At 33.7% G+C, this 8,557-nt stretch overlaps 1 pseudogene; it reads left to right on the plus strand.

Moving 5' to 3' along the window:
• The first annotated feature begins 4,293 nt into the window (after positions 1–4,293).
• LOC147406241 (uncharacterized) lies at positions 4,294–7,383 on the plus strand (annotated as a pseudogene).
• The last annotated feature ends 1,174 nt before the right edge of the window (positions 7,384–8,557 follow it).

Genomic DNA, 8,557 nt, shown 5'->3' on the forward strand with positions numbered 1-8,557 from the left:
GTCCCACGTGGGTTCGTTTTCTTCAAGGTTCAAGAAAGTAACACATGGTTTCCCTTTTTTTAGTGAGAGGTTGTAAAGACAAAGGAAGCGATAACAAAGGGATGAGTCCCCGCACCACCAATCCTCCCAAAATCTTACCTAACTTTTATGATGCATTTCTAAACACTACACCTATGGGATGATTTGACCTCCATGTTTTCCCAATTATTCCAACTTTCCCCATACTTGGTACTAATTGTCTTCCTCTAAAGGCTATTTGTTTCAACCCCAAGTCTCCACAACCATTTTCCTAACAAACTTATACTAAAAATCCTAAAAGCCATTGATACCTAAAACCCCACTCCTCTTAGTTTCACAAACCACCTTCCATTTCACCAAATGAAGTTTCTTATTACCATTCTTATCGTGCCAAAGAAAATTCCTAACCAACTTTTCCAATATTTCCTCCACACTTTTTGGGATAGAGAATAGGGATAGATGGTAAACTGGAATGCTTGTCAATATACTCTTATTTAAAGTGAGTGTTCTGCCCTTAAATAAATATTAAGAATCTGTTCTTTACAAAAGCCAACTCAAACTCCAGAAACTGGTTTTTGGAAGAAGCAAAAGTCCAAAGCCTGAAAAGACACATCCAGTAGAAGCTTATTCATTACAAAAGTACATAAGTCAAAAATTGATGTTCGTTTGAAAAAATTTTATTACTTGATTCTAGTAAAATGATCAGAATACCCTTAATATTGATAATGCACCTATAATCCACAAAAAAGGAGCATAATACATTAATATATAATTACATATATATATATATAATAAAGTTATATTAACAAATTATAAAAATAATTATTTTTAATTTAAATAAATTTATAAATTTATAAATTTTATAATTCTATCAAAATTTCGACAACATCTCCTCTTAAAAATGAACATATGAAAATTTTCTAATAAAAAAAATATATGCATAATACACAATCCAACATCCACATAAAGATGAAGGGTGTTTTGATAATAAAGTAGTGATTATAAATTACTTTTGGTCTTGGTAGTGAAGATGAAGGGTATTTGGTAAAGATGAAAGATATTTTGGTAATAACCACCTTTTGGAAGATGAAGGGTATTTGGTAATTTCCTTTTATTTTTTAAGGTTAAGTTTGATTGGAAATTTCAGTTAGAATGCTAATGATGATTAATGGGTGCATGGACTTATATTCTTGATATTTGGATGTGTATTTGTGTGCATAATGTAATGAAGTGTGCCCATGAATGGGGTTATTTTTATTTGCTTTGAGTTGGAGCATAAATCTAACAAGATTTTACACCTAGTGACTCAAGCATTTTCATGAATGATGCATGAGCGAATGTTTGCAAAGGTGGGGAAATTATTATGAACTTAGAGGGGAATATTACCTCACATGGAGGGATTACTCTCTATTAGACTTTCCAATGAAGTGCTTACATTTCCAAGAAAAACTTATTATAGACTTAAAGGGGGAGATTACCTCACATGGAGGGATTATTCTCTACCACCCTTACCATTTGAGATGGATTTTACACTATATACTTGCAATAGAAATAAATCTTAAAGAAAATAAATAAGAACATTAGTAGGCAAGTAAAATGTCCTAAACTTATTATGGACTTAAAAGGTGATTACTCTCTATCATCCTTGTTAATGGAAATAAAAAATTAGGCTACATGATCGCAATAAAGAAAAGTTTTAAAAGAAAATAAAAAGATTTAGAGTGAGGGGGTAAAAGAGGGATTGGGGGGGTATGCAATTAAGCAAAAACATAAAATAATGGTACAGTCCACATTGGTCTTCTTCTTCTTCTTGGATTTTCAAGGTTTGGCTTCTAGGGTGTATGAGAATGGATTTTGACAGAGTGTTGGGGGTGTTGAAAGCTTTTGAAAAGAGAATTGGACAAAATTTTGATATGCTAGAATGCTCTTTTCTTTTTCCTTGGAGAGGTTTTCATCTATAGGTTTTTCAGAAACCCCTGGGGATATAAAGGTCCAAATACCACAAGTTTCTCTTAATTGCATTAAAACCTCAAAGAATGTCCTTATTTACCCTTAATAAAAAACTCGTTGGTGGTCTTTTTCTCCCTCTTGAGTCTTGCCAAACATGATAATCAAAGGATAAAAATGAAAAAAACTCATAAGGTTGTAGAGATTTCTTTTTAAGGCCAAATAAGATTTTTCCCTTAAAAGGCAACAAGTTAGATAAAAATTAGGCACAATCACTACGTGAAAATCCCAAATTTGCATTAAAAAATTTGTTGGGCTTGGCCCGTCGAATTTTAAAACTCAAAATCCACGGCCCGTGGACCATGTTTTAAAACCCAAATTATAATCTGCCTCTCTCACTGTTTCTCTCCCTCTCTCACTATTTCTCTGCCTCTTTCTCTCTCATCGATCGATCGCCTCTCACGGTCCCTCTCTTTCATAGTCATCGATTGATCGATCGCCTCTCACGGTCTCTCGCTTTCTCACAGTGGCTCTCTCGATCAATTGACCTTGTTTTTTCATTCGCTCTCTTGATCGATTGACCACTCCATCGATCGATTGACCTTTCTATCTTTCTCTCACAGTCTCTTTTTCGATCGATCTATCTCCCTCGATAGATCTCATCTCCCACTCTATTTGATTGATCGATCTCTTAGATCAGAAACAGGTTTTGATCCATTTGCAAGAAGTGAAAAGAAAATTAGATCAACTGAATTTGATAGAAACAAGTATTGGGAGTTGAAATGAGGATCAGAACGAATATTGGTGTGCAATTCCTGAAATCCCTAATTTTTCTATTGGAATGGAAGTGCGAATTGAAGAATTGAAGATGGAGTTGTTTAGAGATAACGTGAGTATGATCGGATTGTGCGCAATTGGTGGATCAGGGAAGACTTCATTGGCTGCTAAGCTTTGTTGAGACGAACAAGTGAAAAGTATATCTATCTATTCAAAACTCACATTGAACATTTTTTTTAACTTATGGTTATATGATTTTTTTAATAGATTAAAAAATTTAACATTGAATTTTATACACAATTGAATCATGGTGAAAAGAAGAAGATCACTTTATTCACCTTTGATAAAGAACTTTGAATCCACAAAGAAAACAAAGAGAATTATTCTAAGAAAGCTAACATTCTATTGATAGTCTAGATGTTGTAAAATGTATCTCTCATATTGGTATCAACCGAGCTGATATGAAACATTGAATGTTTTTGGTATGTATCAATTGACACCATATTGAAACTTTCATTAACTGAAAAATTCAATCAATATGATATTTTAAACATTGTCGCTCACCATCATTTAAATAGACTTTCAAACTTATAATTTGTCATTCATTTCAGCTTATTATATTTTTTTTGGCCTTGTGATCTTCCCATTAAGTGTAAGACCCACCAATGGACTATGAATTGATGACATGTACAGATCTGATGAATTAGAGAATCCATCATGAATGTAATTTTGTTCATACAATTGACCATGAGGATTTTTATAAATCTTTTTTCCCCCCTCTTTTGGTGTTATGTTTTTCTGTTTTGAAACTCCCAGTGATTGAACATTACACTAGTTTCAGCCTTGTTTGTTCAACTTTGTGAAAAATTTAGTGAATATACCAATCTTTGCTGCCTAACAAGTATGGTAGGGTCTTAGGAGTGAAATTTATGCTAGATAAAATACACTAGTAACCAATATCTTTCCATCAGCCTCGAGGAGCTAATTTATGTAATTGGAAAATTCTGGTCCCTAATGTAAAGCTATGATTTCTCTAATTTAAGTTCAACAATTGGGATTAGAGAGTACAATATAATATAAATTAACCTTGATAATTTCATCATCAATATGATCTACATCATAAAAAAGAAGTTTAGATTATGCTAGTATGTAGAAGAGATTAGAGTAAAATAGGTCACATGTGATCTTTGGAAAAATATTGAAGTTAGCAGAGGCTTTCCTATATGAGTACAAACTTTACTTTCGTCAAGTCTCTATTTTCCAATGTAATTTGTGACAACAGGAAAATTTTGGGAACCTCTTTAATCTATAGTGAATGAGTTGTGTATCCTATGTCCTTTTTCTATTATAATTCCAAGAAAGCATATCCCAATATGTTTAGTATGATATGTATTGTAGTCAGTTTGTGAATTGTTTCCTAGTTGGATTTGGATGAGGGTCTTGGGAATGCTTATGTAAGAAACCAGTTGGGCTTCTTTGGGATTTGTGAGGTTGTTGAATAAAAGTTTATGAGAACTGTAAACAACCATGGGTTGAAGAGGGATTGGGAGAATGGTGAAGGTGGAGAGACCTATTACTTGTTCTTCTATATGCTATTTGATCCTCAATAGAAGCTTTCGATCATCTTCAATCAGCCTTTTGTGGAAGAACCTTGTAAAATTTGCTACACTTTGTTTGTCGTTGTTTCTGGTATGTTCTCATAGTTTTTGTGTTGTCATCACACCCTTAGATCCTTGGGTTTTCCAAAACAAACAGTTGGTGAGCATAAAGCAAAAGCTTGGTTGGCTCTCCTTGGAGCATAACCAACGTTAGAAAATATCACATTTGGAATAGGCATCTCAATGGAACGTGTCTAATTCACTAGTTGCCAGATAGATGCACATTCTTTGCATTGCATGCAACATGAGTATTTCAAGTTTGCAACAGTACTTCAAGTTTACCATGATACAATGACACAAAACTTAGGATATATTATTCCACAACAGTATTCACAATATCAGAAAAAGTAAGTGGTGTTTTTATTGAGGAAACTTGCAAGATCCAAAATAAAATTGGTTTGGCCTCTCTTTGGTATCGAAACTTCTACAAAATGCTTTTTTCCTCTATGTTGTTTTGGGTTTCTAACAAGAAAAAGTACCCCAAATGTTCAGGATTAGTCTTTGATAACGATGAACTAGATAAAAATATATAGTCTTAAATAAACAGGAAATTAATTTGGAATTTTTTTGTGTGATATTTATAGGGTAATTCTTAAATGTAGCCAAATCTCTGCACCAGAGGATGTATGATAAGCTGCACCGCTAACTACTTGACATGATTGGATTACGCCTACATTTTCCAGTCATGCCCAACTACTTTAATGTGCCCATGACAATAATAATCTTCTTGTCATTTTCCCCCGATTCAATTTGCATACCACAGATTAGTATTTCTTCAGACCGGTGAAAGAATTTAAGCTTCCTCAGATCCCCAAGGACCTGAATGTTGCAATTAAAAATGGGAAAGAATTTCAGTAAAATTCATTTTTTTTTTAACTATAAAAATAAATTCATTGCAACCTTCGCTAAAATTTCTAGATTGTCTACAGGATTTGCTTATCAGAGAGTTCTCATTTCATCAACTGAATGCCAACTTGCTTTGGCCAAGAACATTTGCATTTGCAGAATGGTTAGTTCAACACCAATCCTTGTTAGAAGGACGACGCATCATCGAGTTGGGCTGGCATGTTTCATGAATCACGATTACAATATGACTATACTTAATTGTTGTGTGGTTATTCTTAGCTCGTACATATTTTCATTCTTGTTGCATGCAGTTCAGCCTTACTACAATTGCAATTGTGTCATTCACATGTTTATGAGACTATGTGCAAAAGAGACCTGAATCTTAGTACTACAAAGTACAAATCAAATATGAACGATATGCCCAAAATCAGGACATATTGCACACTTAAGAGGAGCTTAGGAGACTCTAGGCCTATCATTTGATGGCCCCATCTATGGGTTCTTATAGTTCGTATCTCGGATGGACGGATGGAGTGATTTAGGGATCTTTGTCAAGCATGTCTTATTTCTGCCTTGCTCCTTCAAACCCATCCTAATTCTCATTTAAATCTACCAATTCTTATTAATCAAGTTTGTCTGCTAATATGTTGCTTGACGTCATTGTTTACATGTAATGTGCAACATTTCTTTACAATTTCATGAATGATTTCTTGGACATTTGTATTAGATAAACTGTATCAATAGGTAGAGTTGAAGTATCCATATTAAAATTTTTCTTGAGAAGTGTTTCTTCTATTTATTCCACGACAGTGGCAGCGGAGCTTTAGCCATCTTTCTGCAAAAATCGTTTGGAGTTGACATCACAACTTCAGACTTCAATGACGAGGAAGTTGAAGATAACATAGCTCATAATTGTAGGGTTAATGGAATATTACCCATGTTGCCACATATCCGACGTGTGTTTTCCTTCCATGGATACCTACAACTTATATATTAATTCATTATGGAAAAAAAGAAATCTGAAGCACCAATTGCATCCCTTTGTGTTGCAGAGGATGAAGGATTGAAATGAGTGCTTTATTTTCCTCTCTTTGTCAAGGGCTTGGTAACTTAATTAACTCACATATTTTGATTTTGTTCAAATTCATGGGGAGACACATTTCCGACTAGTGATCCAGGCTGGGACTTGGTCATTGCTAGTGATATCCTACTATGTAAGGTTTGTTGTTTGATCTAACGTTGCCATTTACATTCGCAAAAGAGTAGTTAAAAACACTCAGCAAGTTAACATAGCCAATTTCCAACACCCAGACTAGATATAGAGTACCAAACCAAGTTCCAATTCCTAACTTTTTTTTATTGTTGGGCTTTTCTATTTGTAGATGTGAAACAATATCCAAACTTGATTAAGATACTGTCCTACTCAAAGCTTACAAGCCAAAGGATAAGAAAGCGAGTCCCAGAAGGTCTTAGGATAATCAGACAGGTATTATGCTAATTAATATTAGAATTTGAGTGAAATATCAAATGAATTAAATTTGATTAGTTGAGATCAATTTATATGCTCTGCAGGAACAGATGTAGGGTTACCATGGCTAGCATTCTTAATGAGTTGGAGACGTAGAATTGGTAAAGAAGATGAAGCACTTTTCTTTAATGGGTGCGAGGACGCCGGTCCTATAGATTTGAATGCCGATCAGCACTTTCTCTCTTCTATAGAGATTATGATGCACTTTACAATTGGGCTTTGGTTCTTCAGGTTTGATTTGAATGGCTTGTTTTATTATTTGGTAGAACTTTTTTTTTAATGATTAACATGTTTTTATATCATGAGCTGGCAAAGTTAAGTAGAGGGTGAAAAATCATTTGCTCTACTACTCACAAGGCACAAATGGCCATGCTTTGTACATCTCTTTGCACCTAAACTTTCATCTGCATGGTTTTGATATTCTTCTTCAATCCACATTTGCTGGAACTTTGTGAGTTGTTTGCTTATTATACAAGATTATAAGTATTAGATTATAAAACACAATTATGTTGTATACTTGTATGAAAGACTATAAGAGATTAATCATGGAGTGTTGTTTGTGTCTCTTATAGAGGTTATACGGCCCCTGAATATGCCATTAGAGGATAATTATTTGAGAAGGTTGACATTTACAGCTTCGAGGTTCTAGTGCTCGAGATCATTAATTGTAAGAAAAACACAGATCTTTCTTTACCATCAGAAATGTAATATCTTCCTGAATATGTATGCCTTATAAGCTTTTTTGGGTTCTTATGTTCTTTAATTATGTTTCTTTTTCTTTCATTATACTTCAATCTCAATTTGCCAATTTTCTCTTCTTGTATATACGCATGAAAGCTTTACGATCTAGAGTACTTGAATTGGTGGATCCAAAACTACATGAAGACGGGTTTGTAGAAAAGGATGTCTTCCAAATGATTCAAGTAGCGTTCTTATGCCTCTAAGCTTACCCAAACATAAGGCCACCAATGTTGGAGATTGTTGCTATGTTAATATGTTCTATTACTTTGGGTTGATATTTCGATGTACCAAACCTTTTCCGTGTAGGTACGAGAGTGCTATTAGGATTTCTTTGAGAACAGTGACAATGGAGGGAAAATTCAAACCTTGAGAAAAATAAGAGGACACGATAGAGAGGAGAGAGTCAGAAGAGATCAAAGGCATCACAACCATTTGCTTCTAATTGTATTTTATTTCTAAGCAATTATGTGACGTAATTTCATTTGTAAGTGCCCAATTGCTTTAATTAGAGCTTGTTTAGTAATGAAATTTCAATATATAGTATGGATTTTGAGTTGTTTAGTTTAATTTGGAGCTTGTTTGATTATTTTTTTTTAATTTTTAATTTTTCTGTTGTTTTTTATTACTATTTCATTTATTGTGATTGGTGAATTAGAGGAATGTCCTATTGTTTGTTAAACCTCCATATTTAACGGTTATACTCTATGGATTTTTTTTTTTTTTAAGCTCATTCTCTAATAATTTGATAGTTCAAGGCCGTCAAAAAAAAACATTCTACAAGAAAATATTTGACAGGCATATTTGAAGGGTTGGTCCATCATATTTCTTAAAATTTGACGGGCTAAGACAGTCAAATATGGGTTTTCTTCACATAGTGAATGACATGAAAATAACCAATCAAGGGAAGGTCCTAAGGGTTAGTTGACATATAATATCTCTGAATAAACTAAGGTTAAGAGGTAATTACTCTTTAGATATTAGAGAAATCTCTTTGAGGGGCTATGGTATCCATACCCTGTGAAAGTGGTCAAACTTCAATGAA

This window comes from Akebia trifoliata, chromosome 3 (genome assembly GCF_017979445.1).
Source record: "Akebia trifoliata isolate Shusen 1 chromosome 3, ASM1797944v1, whole genome shotgun sequence".
NCBI lineage: Eukaryota > Viridiplantae > Streptophyta > Magnoliopsida > Ranunculales > Lardizabalaceae > Akebia > Akebia trifoliata.